Source organism: Triticum urartu, unplaced genomic scaffold (assembly GCF_056163025.1).
Source record: "Triticum urartu cultivar PI428250 unplaced genomic scaffold, HENAU_Tu73 scaffold2, whole genome shotgun sequence".
Classification (NCBI taxonomy): Eukaryota; Viridiplantae; Streptophyta; class Magnoliopsida; order Poales; family Poaceae; genus Triticum; species Triticum urartu.
In genome coordinates this window covers 9,330,692-9,349,211 of record NW_028260368.1, presented here as the reverse complement: position 1 = coordinate 9,349,211, position 18,520 = coordinate 9,330,692, and the positions used below count along the sequence as shown (strand labels likewise).

Genomic DNA, 18,520 nt, shown 5'->3' with positions numbered 1-18,520 from the left:
GATGTCTACTTGCCGGGCTGCCCACCTAAACCGGAGGCAGTTATAGATGCCCTAACAAAACTTCGTAAGAAGATATCGCGAGAAATAGTTGAGGATCAAACTCTATCTCAAAATAAAAATAGATGTTTTACTACCAGTCACAAGCTTTATGTTAGGCGCAGTACTCATACAGGAACTTATGAGCAAGAATTGCTCTATCAATCACCATCTACATTAGATATATCTTCTGAAACTTTTTTCAAATCCAAAAGTTCAGTACCTTCCTACAAATTAGTGAATTAGGAGAGGGGCTCTTTTGTGTAGAAAAATAAAAAGCAGGGCAATCTTTCAAACTTGCATCCGAAATGTGAAATATTTATACAAAGAGGGAGAGATGAAGACAATGCAGCAGGGTTGGTTATCTAATTGGCTAGTCAAACATGAGGTGGTTCATAGATCTTTGGGCTTTGATCACCGAGGAATAGAGACTTTACAAATAAAAGCAGGGGATTGGGATTCCATTGCTGTCATTTTATATGTATATGGTTACAATTATTTACGCTCCCAATGTGCTTATGATGTAGCACCCGGTGGATCTTTAGCTAGCGTGTATCATCTTACGAGAATACAATATGGTATAGATAATCCAGAAGAAGTCTGCATAAAAGTCTTTGCCCAAAAGGATAATCCTAGAATTCCGTCTGTCTTCTGGATTTGGAGAAGTGCCGATTTTCAAGAACGCGAATCTTATGATATGGTGGGAATCTCTTATGATAATCATCCGCGCCTTAAACGTATCCTAATGCCTGAAAGTTGGATAGGCTGGCCCTTACGTAAGGATTATATAACCCCCAATTTTTATGAAATACAAGATGCTCATTGAATGATAAGAAATTCATGCTCACTTATACAACACAACTCCAGATTTTATTCAAGTCAAGGAATATTTTTAGGTTCTTTTCCTAGATGAAACGGAATACCTATTTATAATTAATTCCTAATTATACAAAAGCATTCCAGATAGACTGAGCAAAAAAAGGGTTTCATTTGGATTCCCCTATTTTGAAAATCGCATATTAATTTCCTTCATATGAACAGAAAAATAGGATGACTCAAAGAAGTTCTCTACCAGGAACTTTGTACCGCGCACATTACTTAGCACAACTAGGAAAATAAGATAAGATAAAGATAAGCAAGACTAAAAAAATATTCGTCGGAATAGCGGAATACAAAATTAAGAAACGCAAAAAAATAAAGGGGAATCTCACCCCCTTCTTTATCATAAAGAAAAGATATATTTTAAAACTTCTTTAAAAAGAAAAAGAAGTGCCTCTATATTTATATTATAGATTTATCCACTTAGATGAATAAATATTATTAATGAATATGTATCACAATCCATCTCGAGGTATTTGGATCAATACCTATTCGGTGGATCTTTTTTTTTTTTTTCTCTGCCAGGAACCAGATTTGAACTGGTGACACGAGGATTTTCAGTCCTCTGCTCTACCAACTGAGCTATCCTGACCTTTTCTTGTGCATCATCCTAGTAGAGTATTTGTATCTATGTCAATTAAAAGGACTAAAAATTAATTAAAGTATTTCAAATTTTAAATTTGAAAATGGGGGGGGTAGTCCTATGCATTGTGCATGGTTTACTTAAATAAAACTTAAAAATAGAGTGAATAACCAAGATTTCTTGCCGATACTCTAATAAAAAAGAAATCTATTCAATGAATAGGATAAGATCCATTGAGTTCTCTTCGCATTCCTTTGTGAAAGAGTAGAATGAGAAAGCTAATGAATCTTAAACCCATTGCATTGATAAAAAGAAAAAAAAGTGCATTGATAAAAAGAAAAAAAAAAAGAGGATAAATAATAATAATATAGTATAGTTAGGGAATAAAAGAGGATTTGGGGATAGAGGGACTTGAACCCTCACAACTTATAAAGTCGACGGATTTTCCTTTTACTAGAAATTTCATTGTTGTCAGTATTGACATGTAGAATGGGACTCTCTCTTTGTCCTCGTCCGATTAATCCACTTTTTTAAAGATCTCGAAAACTTTGAATTTTAATTGAAGAATTTGATTATTCAATATTCGATTGGAGTGGATTCACAATAATGAAAAAAAAAAATTATGATATGAGTTTTTTATTTCATAATCATTATCATTTCTAATTTCATTTTTAAAAAAGATAAAGAACCTATATTATAATTAGAATATAATATGAGTTCTGTGATTAATCGTTTGCTATGTCAGTATCTATACGTGTTTATTAAATGTATAAGGTATAAAACCCCTCTTTCTCTAATTTAGAACTAGAAGGAATTCCACTAACAACACAACGTAATTAACTCGATTCGTTAGAACAGCTTCCATTGAGTCTCTGCACCTATCCTTTTCCTTTGTATTCTAGTTCGAGAACCCCTTGTTTTCTCAAAACACGGATTTGGCTCAGGATTGCCCTTTTTTAATTCCAGGGTTTCTCTGAATTTGGAAGTTACCACTTAGCAGGTTTCCATACCAAGGCTCAATACAATCAAGTCCGTAGCGTCTACCGATTTCGCCATATCCCCATTTCCCTCTTCTTTGAGACCAGGATTCCTTGTGTAATTTCATCCATCTCTTAGTTTTTTTTTTGAATCATTGAGTTCATCACTCAACGTAGTCTAGCAGTTCAGTTCGACTCTATTTGAGAGACCTCGCTTGCTTATTGCAATTCAGAATTGAATTGATTCTATCCTTGATGTATTTGCAATTCAATCCGAATCAATATATCCAAAAGTTTTTATCTCCCCCACCTCCCGTCTTACTTTTTTATAGTATTCAAAATTATACTATAACGCTTGATATTTATTCTTTTTTTCTAATCAGAATTAGCAATTTTATTTACTCTGACTCTATGTTCCCCTTAGTGAAATATTAATCCTCAAATTATTAACAAATAATAAAGTCTATAATGATCGAATGAAAATACCAATAAATTCTATAATTTTATTTTTTAATATCCTATAGTTAAGCATATCAAGCTAACTTTATCTTTAAGAAGTTTTAGTATTTTTTTATTTTTATAAGTATAACTTCAAATTTAGAACTAGTTAATAGCTAAGATTAATAACTAATATCTGAGATTTTACGGATTTCCTATACTATACCTATTTCTATTTGTTACACTATTTCCGTTATGTAAGCCCACTTAGCTCAGAGGTTAGAGCATCGCATTTGTAATGCGAGGGTCATCGGTTCAAATCCGATAGTCGGCTTTTTTTTCTCTATCGATGTTCTACGAACAAGAATCTCTTTTTTTCCGAATTAAATGGAGAATCCAGGATCTTTTATGTTTTTTACCTTACAATTTTGCTAGATACAAAACAATAAAATAAATAATATATATACAAAAAAAAAAGATTTTGATGAAATTCCATTTTTTGGGGTACTTTAGTTGATTTTACTCTGTTTATCCTGTAGTTTAATTCAGTTTTAATTTCGATGTATTCTGTAATGTAAATACAATGAAATTAATTGTGTAAAATGAAATTTCAATAAAATAAAAAAAGGAGTCTTCATGTCCCGTTATCGAGGACCTCGTTTAAAAAAAATACGCCGTCTGGGAGCTTTACCAGGACTCACTAGAAAAACACCTAAATCCGGAAGTAATCTTAAAAAAAAATTCAATTCTGGGAAAAAGGAGCAATATCGTATTCGTCTTCAAGAAAAACAGAAATTGCGTTTTCATTATGGTCTGACAGAACGACAATTACTTAGATATGTACATATCGCTGGAAAAGCAAAAAGGTCAACAGGCCAGGTTTTACTACAATTACTTGAAATGCGTTTGGATAATATCCTTTTTCGATTGGGTATGGCTTCAACCATTCCTGGGGCCCGCCAATTAGTCAACCATAGACATATTTTAGTTAATGGTCGTATAGTCAATATACCAAGTTTTCGTTGCAAACCCCGAGATATTATTACTACGAAAGATAACCAAAGATCAAAAGGTCTGGTTCAAAATTATATTGCTTCATCGGACCCGGGGAAATTGCCAAAGCATTTGGCGATTGACACGTTGGAATATAAAGGACTAGTAAATAAAATCCTAGATAGGAAGTGGGTCGGTCTCAAAATAAATGAGTTGTTAGTTGTAGAATATTACTCTCGTCAGACTTGAACTTAACGAAAAAAGGAAAGGTTCATAGAATTTTCTTCCCCTTCCCCTTTCCCCGAACTAAATCGCCCTAAGACCATTACCATTAATTTGTATTTTCCCATCAACTAGCTAAAATTGATTAACCCTAGGATTAGGATCCTTTTTTCTTTTTTCCTCTATGTGTATTTTACATACCACAGTAATTTGCTATAGAGAATTTCTAATTTCTATTAAATCAAAATAAGATAATATAAGATATTATATTATTGCTGGAAAAAATTGTTATTTGATTTGATACATTGTGATCCTTAACGTTGATGAATTAAGAAAAACGGAAAGAGAGGGATTCGAACCCTCGGTAAACAAAAGTCTACATAGCAGTTCCAATGCTACGCCTTGAACCGCTCGGCCATCTCTCCTACATAACTTATTATGGAAAATAAACTGAGTGAATAGCGAGTTTTCTTATTCCTGCAGTACAGGTACAACCGCAACCACTCGGGGGTTCCATAGTTCTATTGGAAAAATTCCTTTTGATCTAAGTGGAAGGATACAGGATTTTTTACTAGAAATTGCGCTCGCTATAAAATAAAAGTTTTAATTTGGGTTTTCCCGCAACTAAAGAAAAAGAAAATGGAAGAATTCTTCTTATTGCATAATAAAATAAAGAAACCTTAGAATTCCGTTTGCATAAGATACGCTACACCATACTATCGAAATCAAAAATAGGGTATGAGACAATTAATAACTTTGAAAACACGAAATAGTTGATAACATAAGTTGTTGTTCAGAAATAGGAAAGTGGAATGAAATCCAGTCTTAGTCAAATATTTCATATCTCTTCGTGTCCAAGCAGAAGGAAAAGGATACAATTTGAGCTGAGCGGAAAATCCATATCTCTCTTATCCATTTAAAGCATATGGATTTAGAGTAGAGCATATGGATCAATCTATTTATAATTATAAGAATCGAATGTGTTTGTTTTTATGTTATTTTGTGAAGGAATGAAAACAATTCTATATAGAATGGGTTGGGAATTATGCCTAGATCCCGTGGAAATGGAAATTTCATTGATAAGACCTCCTCAATTGTAGCCAATATTTTATTGCGAATAATTCCGACAACCTCAGGAGAAAAAAAGGCATTTACTTATTATAGAGATGGTGCGATTTGACTCTTTTTTTTGCTTTTTTTTAGCCCTACCTATACCTCAGTCTTACGAAAAAGAGAGGGGGGTTGGCATAGAGAGAACCAAATTTGTAAAGCAAACAAACCCACGCTTCGGGAAGGTGAGGCGAACTAACAATTCCTTCCGTCGTGTATCCTCGATTGATGCGGCTTCAGATACTTCAATTGTAGATTTGAGTATTGAGCGAAAGGTTACACCTACAGGATATGGTATGGTATGGATTACAGGCCAATCCTACTCTATTAGTATCCGTAGGCAGCATAGGGGAGAAAAGCACTACACCTAGAAATAGGAATCAACAAGAGAAAAACTTTGTTAGAAATTACCCCTTTCCTGATCGGTATCAGGGCTGGGAAGAATGGTTGGGATAACAAACAACCATCAGGTTTGTACTTTGGATACCCCTATAACCATCAAAGATCGTTGAAGTAGCTAATTCCTCTAAATAGGAGGCGTTGAGAACAAAGAAATTATTGGAGCTATCGTTTTCCTCTAGCATTAATAGAATTCATTGGTGTTAAGAAAAACCTCTTGTGGGAAGGTTGGCTAGAGATTTCTTGGAAAAATACCAGCCCCTTTCGGTTCATAATGAGACGGGACTAATTCTATTTTGATTCTATAGATTATTTCGCTTAGTACTATTATGTACAGAAGGGAGGAGCCGTATGAGATGAAAACCTCATGTACGGTTTTGGAACGGAGATTTTTTGAATAGAATGAACGACCGTAACGGATGTTGGCTCAATCCGAAGGAAATTATGCGGAAGCTTTGCAAAATTATTATGAAGCTACGCGACTAGAAATCGATCCCTATGATCGAAGTTATATACTCTATAACATAGGCCTTATACACACAAGCAATGGAGAGCATACAAAGGCTTTGGAATATTATTTCCGGGCACTAGAACGAAACCCCTTCTTACCGCAAGCTTTTAATAATATGGCCGTGATCTGTCATTACGTGCGACTATCTCCACTATAGAAAGAAAAAAAAAAAAGAGAGGATCAAATTTTCTAGTAAATACTAGAAAAAAAGGGCTTTCTACATAGGGATCGTAAAAACAACGATTTTTCCCTATCAGCTGTAGGAAGGAAGGACACTTCACGAGAATCAAAAAACGAAGAAAGTATGGCCTATCTACTACTACTCTATGGATAAAGTTTCTCAAATTGATAGAGAAAGCACCGTAAAGATCAATTAGTGAGCGACTGGGTCGATACAACTAAAAAAAACTGCTTACTTATCCCATGATATGGGGCAAAATTTAGGAATCCGCTTATGTAATAGAGCCGATCCACTAAGGGATTAAGCAGCGGTGTAGTATCAGATCCCAAAGATAGTAAGTTCTTTTTTCTTTCTTATGGAAAAAAGTCTTTTTCAAGGATTCTATAGAGATTTCATATATGAAACCGGGATAGTTACCTCTCAGAAAATTTGAACGAAGGCTCTATATCTATCTATGCTTCATTCTTCTGAAGGTGGGAAAAAAGATCAAACTGATTATTGATAAAAATTAGGGTTTGAAACTTAGGTAATTAATTTCTTCTGCTTAACCCAAGAACAAATTGGATCGATTTTTGATAAATCGAATTCAGTTAAGATAGGGGAAATTCAGATAGCAATTTCTGAGCCGTATGAGGTAGGAAACTCTCAAGTACGGTTCTAAGGGAAGGAACTTCCTATTCCGACCGAGGAGAACAGGCCATTCTACAGGGTGATTCGGAAATTGCGGAAGCTTGGTTTGATCAAGCTGCTGAATATTGGAAACAAGCTATAGCGCTTACTCCGGGAAATTATATTGAAGCACAGAACTGGTTGAAGATTACGAAGCGCTTTGAATTTGAATAAGACCATGCTCCTTCTTTTTCATAAAATGGGTGGTTTGGTTGTTGATCCATTAATCAAATAAATTAGGTCGTAAGATCGAATCAAGAATTTCATTATATCCATTTCTTATACCTTCTATTTTATATGATATTTCATAAGAATAAACCATAGGGATAGGGTCTAGAATAGAAGTAATAAAGTGAATAAAAAGAGGGGGCAATCTAAATATTGCTAATATATTAGGACCATCTTATTAATAATTCTAATGAGTTATCTTGGAATTTAGAATCAAATAAAAAACCCTATATTATGCTCAAGGAAAGTAGATATAGATAGGAGCTTATGCCCTCAAAAAAAATACACTAGTTTCTTAAATTAAAAATAAAAAAGATTTTTTTCTTACGTCGAGAAATATTTGTTTTTCAAGATAAACAATGTCCGTTAGGCACCTAATCTTTATGTCATAATAGACCCGAACACTTGCCTCGGATTGACTTCAATATATAATTGCTCCAGTGAATAACTAAAAAAAAAATAGAAGGATGGTAGATAGTAAAGAAAAGAACTAATCACAATATCTATCTTTCAAAATCTATCTTTCAAAATCTATCTTTCAAAATATATATCTTTCAAAGATTCACTAAAAAGACAGTTGGCGGGTCTCTTTGTATGTCTTGTCCGGAAAGAGGAGGACTTAATGATTATTCGTTCGCCGGAACCAGAAGTAAAAATTGTTGTGGATAGGGATCCTGTAAAAACATCTTTTGAGGAATGGGCCAGACCCGGCCATTTCTCAAGAACACTAGCTAAGGGCCCTGATACTACCACTTGGATCTGGAACCTACATGCTGATGCTCACGATTTCGATAGTCATACTGGTGATTTGGAGGAGATTTCTCGAAAAGTCTTTAGTGCTCATTTCGGGCAACTTTCCATTATCTTTCTTTGGTTGAGTGGCATGTACTTTCATGGCGCCCGTTTTTCCAATTATGAAGCATGGCTAAGTGATCCTACTCACATTGGACCCAGTGCTCAGGTAGTTTGGCCTATAGTAGGGCAAGAAATATTGAATGGTGATGTAGGCGGGGGTTTCCGAGGAATCCAAATAACCTCTGGTTTTTTTCAGCTTTGGCGAGCATCTGGAATAACTAGTGAATTACAACTCTATTGTACTGCAATTGGTGCATTGATTTTTGCAGCGTTAATGCTTTTTGCTGGTTGGTTCCATTATCACAAAGCCGCTCCCAAATTGGCCTGGTTCCAAGATGTAGAATCCATGTTGAATCACCACTTAGCGGGATTATTAGGACTTGGGTCTCTTTCTTGGGCGGGGCACCAAATTCATGTATCTTTACCAATTAACCAATTTCTTGACGCTGGGGTGGATCCTAAAGAGATACCACTTCCTCATGAATTTATCTTGAATCGGGACCTTTTGGCTCAACTTTATCCTAGTTTTGCCGAAGGAGCAACCCCTTTTTTCACTTTAAATTGGTCCAAATACGCAGAATTTCTGACTTTTCGCGGAGGACTAGATCCAGTAACCGGTGGTCTCTGGCTGACCGATATTGCGCACCATCATTTAGCTATTGCTATTCTTTTCCTAATCGCAGGTCATATGTATAGGACCAATTGGGGTATTGGCCATGGACTTAAAGATATTTTGGAGGCTCACAAGGGCCCATTTACAGGACAAGGCCATAAGGGTCTTTATGAAATCTTAACAACGTCATGGCATGCTCAATTATCTCTTAACCTAGCTATGCTAGGCTCTACAACCATTGTTGTAGCTCATCATATGTATTCTATGCCTCCCTATCCATACCTAGCTACTGACTATGGTACACAACTTTCCTTGTTCACACACCACATGTGGATTGGCGGATTTCTAATAGTCGGTGCTGCTGCACATGCAGCAATTTTTATGGTAAGAGACTATGATCCAACTACTCGATACAACGATCTATTAGATCGCGTCCTTAGACACCGCGATGCAATCATATCCCACCTTAACTGGGTATGTATATTTCTAGGTTTTCACAGTTTTGGCTTGTACATTCATAATGATACCATGAGTGCTTTAGGCCGTCCACAAGATATGTTTTCGGATACTGCCATACAATTACAACCTATCTTTGCTCAATGGGTACAAAATATCCATGCTACTGCGCCTGGCGTAACAGCTCCTGGTGCAACAACAAGTACTAGCTTAACGTGGGGAGGCGGCGAGTTAGTAGCAGTAGGTGGCAAAGTGGCTTTGTTACCTATTCCATTAGGAACCGCAGATTTTTTAGTCCATCACATTCATGCATTTACCATACATGTGACTGTATTAATACTTTTGAAAGGTGTTTTATTTGCTCGGAGTTCCCGTTTGATACCCGATAAAGCAAATCTAGGTTTTCGCTTTCCTTGCGATGGGCCTGGCCGAGGGGGAACATGTCAAGTATCCGCCTGGGATCATGTTTTCTTAGGTTTATTCTGGATGTACAATGCAATTTCGGTAGTCATTTTCCATTTCAGTTGGAAAATGCAGTCGGATGTTTGGGGTACTATAAGTGATCAAGGGGTGGTAACTCATATTACAGGGGGAAACTTTGCACAGAGTTCCATTACGATTAATGGGTGGCTTCGAGATTTCTTGTGGGCACAGGCATCGCAAGTCATTCAGTCTTATGGTTCTTCATTATCTGCATATGGTCTTTTTTTCTTAGGTGCTCATTTTGTCTGGGCCTTCAGTTTAATGTTTTTATTCAGCGGCCGTGGTTATTGGCAAGAACTCATTGAATCTATCGTTTGGGCTCATAACAAATTAAAAGTTGCTCCTGCTACTCAGCCTAGAGCCTTGAGCATTATACAAGGACGCGCTGTAGGAGTAACCCATTACCTTCTGGGTGGAATTGCCACGACATGGGCATTCTTCTTAGCGAGAATTATTGCAGTAGGATAGTGGCTAGGAGGATTTGAAAGGCATTATGGAATTAAGATTTCCCAGGTTTAGCCAAGGCTTAGCTCAGGACCCCACTACTCGTCGTATTTGGTTTGGTATTGCTACCGCACATGATTTCGAAAGTCATGATGATATTACTGAAGAACGTCTTTATCAGAACATTTTTGCTTCTCACTTTGGGCAATTAGCAATAATCTTTCTATGGACGTCCGGAAATCTGTTTCATGTAGCTTGGCAAGGAAATTTTGAATCATGGATACAGGATCCTTTACACGTAAGACCTATTGCTCATGCGATTTGGGATCCTCATTTTGGTCAACCCGCTGTGGAAGCCTTTACTCGAGGAGGTGCTGCTGGTCCAGTGAATATTGCTTATTCTGGAGTTTATCAGTGGTGGTATACAATAGGATTACGCACCAATGAGGATCTTTATACTGGAGCTCTTTTTCTATTATTTCTTTCTACGCTGTCCTTAATAGCGGGTTGGTTACATCTACAACCCAAATGGAAACCAAGCCTTTCGTGGTTCAAAAACGCGGAATCTCGTCTCAATCATCATTTGTCAGGACTTTTCGGGGTAAGTTCTTTGGCTTGGACAGGACATTTAGTTCATGTTGCTATTCCCGCATCCAGGGGGGAGTACGTTCGATGGAATAATTTCTTAGATGTATTACCCTATCCCCAGGGGTTGGGACCCCTTTTGACGGGTCAATGGAATCTTTATGCCCAAAACCCTGATTCGAGTAATCATTTATTTGGTACCGCTCAAGGAGCGGGAACTGCCATTCTAACTCTTCTTGGGGGATTCCATCCACAAACACAAAGTTTGTGGCTGACCGATATGGCTCACCATCATTTAGCTATTGCATTTATTTTTCTCATTGCCGGTCACATGTATCGAACTAACTTCGGAATTGGGCACAGTATTAAAGATCTTTTAGAAGCGCATACTCCTCCGGGGGGTCGATTAGGGCGTGGGCATAAGGGCCTTTATGACACAATCAACAATTCGATTCATTTTCAGTTAGGTCTTGCTCTAGCTTCTTTAGGGGTTATTACTTCCTTAGTAGCTCAACATATGTACTCTTTACCTCCTTATGCATTCATAGCACAAGACTTTACTACTCAAGCTGCTTTATATACTCATCACCAATATATTGCAGGGTTCATCATGACAGGGGCTTTTGCTCATGGAGCTATTTTTTTCATTAGGGATTACAATCCGGAACAGAATGAGGATAATGTATTGGCAAGAATGTTAGACCATAAAGAAGCTATCATATCTCATTTAAGTTGGGCTAGCCTCTTTCTAGGATTCCATACCTTGGGCCTTTATGTTCATAACGACGTCATGCTTGCTTTTGGTACTCCAGAAAAGCAAATCTTGATCGAACCTATATTTGCCCAATGGATACAATCTGCTCATGGCAAGACGACATATGGGTTCGATATACTCTTATCTTCAACGAATGGCCCCGCTTTCAATGCGGGTCGAAGCCTATGGTTGCCCGGATGGTTGAATGCTGTTAATGAGAATAGTAATTCGCTTTTCTTAACAATAGGACCTGGGGATTTCTTGGTTCATCATGCTATTGCTCTAGGTTTGCATACAACTACATTGATTTTAGTAAAGGGCGCTTTAGATGCACGCGGTTCCAAATTAATGCCAGATAAAAAGGATTTTGGATATAGTTTTCCTTGTGACGGCCCAGGGCGCGGCGGTACTTGTGATATTTCTGCTTGGGACGCATTTTATTTGGCAGTTTTCTGGATGTTAAATACCATTGGGTGGGTTACTTTTTATTGGCATTGGAAACATATCACATTATGGCAGGGCAACGTTTCACAATTTAATGAATCCTCCACTTATTTGATGGGATGGTTAAGAGATTACCTATGGTTAAACTCTTCACAACTTATCAATGGATATAATCCTTTTGGGATGAATAGTTTATCGGTATGGGCGTGGATGTTCTTATTTGGACATCTTGTTTGGGCTACTGGATTTATGTTCTTAATTTCCTGGCGGGGGTATTGGCAGGAATTAATTGAGACTTTAGCATGGGCTCATGAACGCACACCTTTAGCTAATTTAATTCGCTGGAGAGATAAGCCCGTGGCTCTTTCCATTGTGCAAGCAAGATTGGTTGGATTAGCTCACTTTTCCGTGGGTTATATATTCACTTATGCAGCTTTCTTGATTGCCTCAACATCAGGCAAGTTTGGTTAATTTAGTTTGTTTTTTTGTACTGTATCAGCACCTAGTTCATTACTCTTGATAGAGAGGGAGGATCTGCCTTTTTAGATTTCTTTTTCTATTTATTTTTCCATCTAGGATTAGAACCGTATACTTGGTAATAATAGCAACGACACATTATGGCAAAAAAAAGTTTGATTCAGAGGGAGAAGAAGCGGCAGAAATTAGAACAGAAATATCATTTGATTCGTCAATCTTTAAAAAAAAAGATAAGAAGCAAAGTTTCTCCCTTGAGTTTGAGTGAAAAAACGAAAATGCGAGAAAAATTGCAATCCCTACCGCGTAATAGTGCACCTACACGCCTTCATCGACGTTGTTTTTTGACCGGAAGACCTAGAGCTAACTATCGACATTTTGGGCTATCCGGACACGTACTTCGAGAAATGGTTTATGAATGTTTGTTACCGGGTGCAACAAGATCCAGTTGGTAAGGATAAAATACCCTTTCGTATTTGTATGGATTTCTGGAATTGATAATCATAGAGGAGCCCTCTTTACCATTCTGTATAAATGGACTATTCTATTTGTATAGATATTGGTAGAGGGGCGTATCCAACCCTCTTTTATCCACTAGTTACCCCTCTTTAGTTTAAGAGTATAGAGCAGTTTGGTAGCTCATAAGGCTCATAACCTTGGGGTTGCGGGTTCGATTCCCACTACCGCCTCCATACTCCTTCTTTATGATATATGCATGATATAATATATACATCATGCATTTGTATCTGGATTTTTTGATTTCCTAAAAGAGTTTTGGTCTAACAGTTTTTTCTCGGAAGAAGCAAAAAAATAAAAGAAAGAATAAAATATGAAAGAAAAGCGTCCATTGTCTAATGGATAGGACAGAGGTCTTCTAAACCTTTGGTATAGGTTCAAATCCTATTGGACGCAATCTTATTTCTATCTATTCTTTAAATAACTATACTAAACTAAAAACAAAGAAAACTTTTTTGCATGATTCAAATGAAAAAGCTTTCTCAACGATTCCTATTCTACTAACAAGAGTAGACATGCAAAATTTATTTGTTACTGAAGAGAAAACCGTTCCAGCTGTTCCTGAATAGCTTCCTTCAAAAGGATTTCCGCTTGCTCGGTGAATGTCTTGCTAGAAGATATAATTTCTTGGAATTGAGGTTTAGTATCTTTTAGATGTTTACGTAACTCATCCAGAAATTTATTTACCTGTTCAATTTCTAACGAATCAAGATATCCTCTTGTTCCGGTATAAATAGTAGCTATCTGCTCTTCCACTGGGAGAGGATTTGCCTGGGATTGTTTAAGCAATTCCCTTAATCGTCGACCCCTTGCCAATTGATTCTGACTTGTTTTATCGAGAGCAGAGGCGAATTGTGCAAAGGCTTGTAACTCTGCGAATTGCGCTAGTTCCAATTTTGATTTGCCAGCTACTTGTTTCATGGCTTTAATTTGAGCCGCGGATCCTACTCTGGAAACAGAAATACCCACATTAATAGCGGGTCGAATTCCGGCATTGAATAGATCCGCAGATAAGAATATTTGTCCATCTGTAATGGAGATTACATTAGTAGGAATATAGGCGGAAACGTCTCCAGATTGAGTCTCAACTATTGGTAAAGCGGTCATACTTCCTTCGCCTAAAAGAGAATTTAATTTAGCGGCTCTTTCTAAAAGGCGTGAATGCAAATAAAAAACATCCCCTGGATAAGCCTCACGTCCGGGAGGTCTTCTTAATAGAAGGGACATTTGGCGATAAGCTTGTGCCTGTTTGGAGAGATCATCATAAATTATTAAAGTATGCCGTTCGCGGTACATAAAATACTCAGCCAGGGCTGCTCCCGTATAAGGAGCGAGGTATTGTAATGTAGCAGGTGAATCCGCCATTTCAGCTACTACAATAGTGTATTCCATGGCCCCCTCCTCATGGAAAGTAGTTACTACTTGAGCTACGGAGGATGCTCTTTGACCGATAGCTACATAAACACATATTACACCTTGCCCTTTTTGATTGAGAATTGTATCTGTGGCTACTGCTGTTTTGCCAGTCTGTCTGTCCCCAATAATTAACTCTCGCTGACCGCGCCCTATAGGGATCATCGAATCGATAGCAATAAGCCCTGTTTGAAGAGGTTCGTATACGGAACGCCTGGAAATTATACTTGGAGCAGGAGATTCAATTAAGCGAGATTCGGAAGCTATAATTTCGCCTTTCCCATCAATAGGTTTAGCCAGAGCATTTACAACACGACCCAAGTAAGCCTCACTCACGGGTATCTGAGCAATTCTTCCTGTTGCTTTTACAAAACTTCCCTCTTGTATCATCAACCCATCGCCCATTAATACAATCCCAACATTTTTGGATTCCAAATTCAGAGCAATACCCCTAGTACCTTCTGCAAATTCGACTAATTCACCTGACATTATTTCACCAAGACCTATAATACGAGCAATCCCATCCCCCACTTGAACTACGCGACCTATATTCTCAATCCCTACTTTCCTATTATATTGTTCAATACGTTCGCGGAGAATTTTATGAATTTCGTCGACTCGAAGGGTTGCCATTAGTGTTTCTTGACTCTTTTTTCGGAAGCAAGGGGAAAAATAATGCCTAAATTCTAAACGAAAGTAGAAGTTCAAGGCCTAATTAATTTAATTATTTCTTCCATTCCAGGGACCCGAGAATGCCAATATTAGCACGAATCGTACGGAAATGTAACTCGGTATTCAAACAACTATTCAGAGTTCCTAGAGCTCCTTGTACGGCCTGTTGGAAAACCCGCTGTCGGACCTGATTCATTGCCCTTTGTTTTTCAAAATAAAGGGTTTCGTTTTTAGACTTTTCCAATTGTTCCAAACTAATAGAAGTAGCATTAATCAAATTTGCTTTTTCTCGTTCTATCTCAGAGTATCCATTCATTCGATACTCATCCGCTTCTAGTTCGACTTTCTGTAATCGAATCCGAGCTTTTTCGAGTTGCTCAATGGTCCCTCTACGCAATTCTTCTGAATTTCGAATAGTACTCAAGATCCTCTGTTTTCGATTATCTAATAAATCTTTTAATGAAAGTAGATTATTTTGTAAGTTTACAACTTTTATGATCTCTTCCCGAACCAAACATGAATCTTTCGATTCATTTGGCTCTCACGCTCCTTTTTTTTTTTCTATAGCTATTTCCATATCTTTTTTTTAAGTAATGAGCCTATCCTCTATCTTCTTTTTTATGTTTATATTTCAATATACCGAAACCTATATAAGACTAGATAAATATTAAGAGGACTCTTCCGCCTAGATAAAAATATATCATGGTCAGCAAAGTTGTTTCTTTATTTTTATTTGCCCTCTAGTTAATAATTTCAATTTCATTAAGAAAAACTAACTAAATAAATGGAAAATGAAAATTAATAGAATTCTTTTTTATTTTTTTTTTCTTCAAATCCAAAAAATTTCTCTTTTTTATACATAGGTCGTCGATTCGGCATTGGTTAAAAAAGGGCAGGGTGCCCCCTTTTTTTTCTAGTAAATAGTTCAAACCATTTTATCGATATGAGTGTTCTATATCAGATAAATTTTACATTAGCTATTTCCCGTTTAAATTGGTACTAATACTAATATAGTTGTAGAAAGAGTACCTCTTTTTGCCTGGACTTCAAGCAGTTTAGCTTTAACCGTGTTAATGGTCTCACATTCTTGGTTTATAGAGAATCAAAGTTGATTTACCAATGAGTCGCGAAATGCTATGGTTCTTCCATATGATTTCTGAATTTATTCAGAAGTAATTCGTCGAGATCGTGCACCCTTTTCTTATTTATCCGAAAAATACTAAAAAATATTATAAAGTGCAGCCGGATAGATCCAATCTATTCTTGAAATAGACAACTCGCACACACTCCCTTTCCAAAAAAAATCAAAACACCAACCACTACAGTTAGATTTATTAGATTTGTTGCTAAAATATCGGTATTAAGCCCGAAACTGCCAGCGGATGGCCAGTGAGCTAAAAAAACGAAAGAATGGGTTACATTTTTCATATGCTCTCCTCTTATAGATAGGACGAACAAAGAACAAAGTTTTTCGATCACTTACTTCGCTCGCCCTTTTTTGATCGGTTTTTTTAATGCAAATAGATTCAATCTAGTAATTTCTTTTAGATTAAGTCTTACGTCTTGTTTGACCGGTGAAAGACTTCCTTTGTTGAAATGTTCTGTTCCCAAAATTCCTAAAATAAAAGGAAAAAACTTTCCACTTTCCTAAACTAAGGACGGGAAATAAGAAGGTGAGCATATCTTCTAAATTAATAATACTCAACTCAGCCCTTCCTAGAATGGGGTATTATCTGTCCCGATAAATAGATAATTCCAGGAGTAATAAATAGGAGTAAATTAAATAAAGTATTGATATAATTGGAATTGTGGAAGCAAATACCAATTTACTAAAAAAAGAAAAAAGTATCTAATCGAAATCGAAAGAATTTTTTTTTTAAGATTAAACAAAAGGGTTCGCAAATAAAAGCGCTAGTGCCACAACTAGTCCATAAATTGTTAAAGCTTCCATAAAAGCTAGACTAAGCAATAAAGTACCTCGTATTTTACCTTCTGCTTCTGGCTGTCTCGCAATACCTTCTACAGCTTGTCCTGCAGCAGTACCTTGACCAACTCCAGGTCCAATAGAAGCAAGCCCTACGGCCAATCCAGCAGCAATAACAGAAGCAGCAGCAATTAGTGGATTCATGGTGAGTAGTTCCTCGTGTCAAAAAAAAGAAATGGTTAAGGATACAATCAACCAATAAATTCTTACTTCTAAGCTCTATTGGGGAGAAGTAAAGTAACTAAAAAGTACAAATTGAAATCAAATTGAAATGATAATGTGAATTGTCCGAACTACATAGAAGGGAATTCCATATCCATATATCGGATTAGATAATGAATCTAACCTAGGAATATATAATATAATATCCTATATATATACATTTGTTTCTTCTATTTTGTTTGCATATTTTCTCATTTTCTATTGAATCGGATTCTAAAATCATTGCTTAAAGTGGAAACCTGCATAAAAGAGGACTCCACTTATAGACATTAAGGATATTATAGTATAGATCTAGCCTGACTCCACCCTCCTTAATGCATATATACTTTGAAAATTCCATAATATAGTCTATTCTATTCTCTCTCCTACAACTCTAGGCTATATATTCATACGCATTTCTAACTATTTTTTTGCAACCAAGCAGATTATCTGGAACCATGCATGAATTGAGCTAAGCTGCAAAAAAAAAAAATACTATTTCCAAAAAGAGTCAATTCAATGATGACCCTCCATGGATTCACCTATATAGGCTGCGGCTAATGTTGCAAAAATAAGAGCTTGAATACCGCTTGTAAATAATCCAAGAAACATGACCGGTATAGGGATTACTAAGGGGACTAAAGAAACAAGAACAACAACGACTAATTCATCCGCCAATATATTCCCGAAAAGTCGAAAGCTAAGCGATAATGGTTTTGTGAAATCTTCTAGGATGTTAATTGGTAAAAGGATTGGAGTTGGTTTAATATATTTCTCGAAATAGCTCAATCCTTTTTTGCTAAGACCAGCATAAAAATATGCCGCTGACGTGAGTAAAGCTAAAGCAACAGTAGTATTTATATCATTCGTGGGCGCTGCTAATTCCCCATGGGGTAACTCTATAATTTTCCAAGGTAAAAGAGCACCCGACCAATTCGAAACAAAAATAAAAAGGAACATAGTTCCAATAAAGGGAACCCAGGGACCATATTCTTCTCCAATCTGAGTTTTGCTCAAGTCTCGAATAAACTCAAGGACATATTCAAAAAAATTCTGACCGTCGGTCGGGATGGTTTGTGGATTCCGAACAGCTATGACAACTGAACCTAGCAAGATAGTAATTACGACCCAAGAAGTGATGAGTACTTGGGCATGAATTTGGAAACCTCCTATTTGCCAATAGAAGTGTTGGCCTACTTCTACACCCGATATATCGTATAACCCCTTGAGTGTTTTAATGGAACAAGGTATAATATTCATATTGTCCTCTGATAAAAATTGAACTTCAAAAAAGGAATTCTTTTGATTCAACCATCTCTTTCTCAACTCAGCAACTTGAAGTATTAATCTTATATTTAGGATACCAAGAAAGCACATCAGATCATAATATATATCAATAC

The 18,520-nt window shown here is 36.7% G+C and overlaps 4 non-coding genes across 4 annotated transcripts; 2 read left to right on the top strand and 2 right to left on the bottom strand.

Annotated features, from left to right (window-relative positions):
- Nucleotides 1-1,434: 1,434 nt before the first annotated feature.
- Nucleotides 1,435-1,507, bottom strand: TRNAF-GAA (transfer RNA phenylalanine (anticodon GAA)). Its single transcript has one exon. It is a non-coding gene; the product is annotated as a tRNA-Phe (tRNA).
- Nucleotides 1,508-3,174: 1,667 nt separating this feature from the next.
- On the top strand, nucleotides 3,175-3,247 carry TRNAT-UGU (transfer RNA threonine (anticodon UGU)). Its single transcript has one exon. It is a non-coding gene; the product is annotated as a tRNA-Thr (tRNA).
- A 1,219-nt stretch (nucleotides 3,248-4,466) lies between these two features.
- On the bottom strand, nucleotides 4,467-4,553 carry TRNAS-GGA (transfer RNA serine (anticodon GGA)). The gene has a single exon. It is a non-coding gene; the product is annotated as a tRNA-Ser (tRNA).
- An 8,621-nt stretch (nucleotides 4,554-13,174) lies between these two features.
- On the top strand, nucleotides 13,175-13,246 carry TRNAR-UCU (transfer RNA arginine (anticodon UCU)). Its single transcript has one exon. It is a non-coding gene; the product is annotated as a tRNA-Arg (tRNA).
- Nucleotides 13,247-18,520: the final 5,274 nt, after the last annotated feature.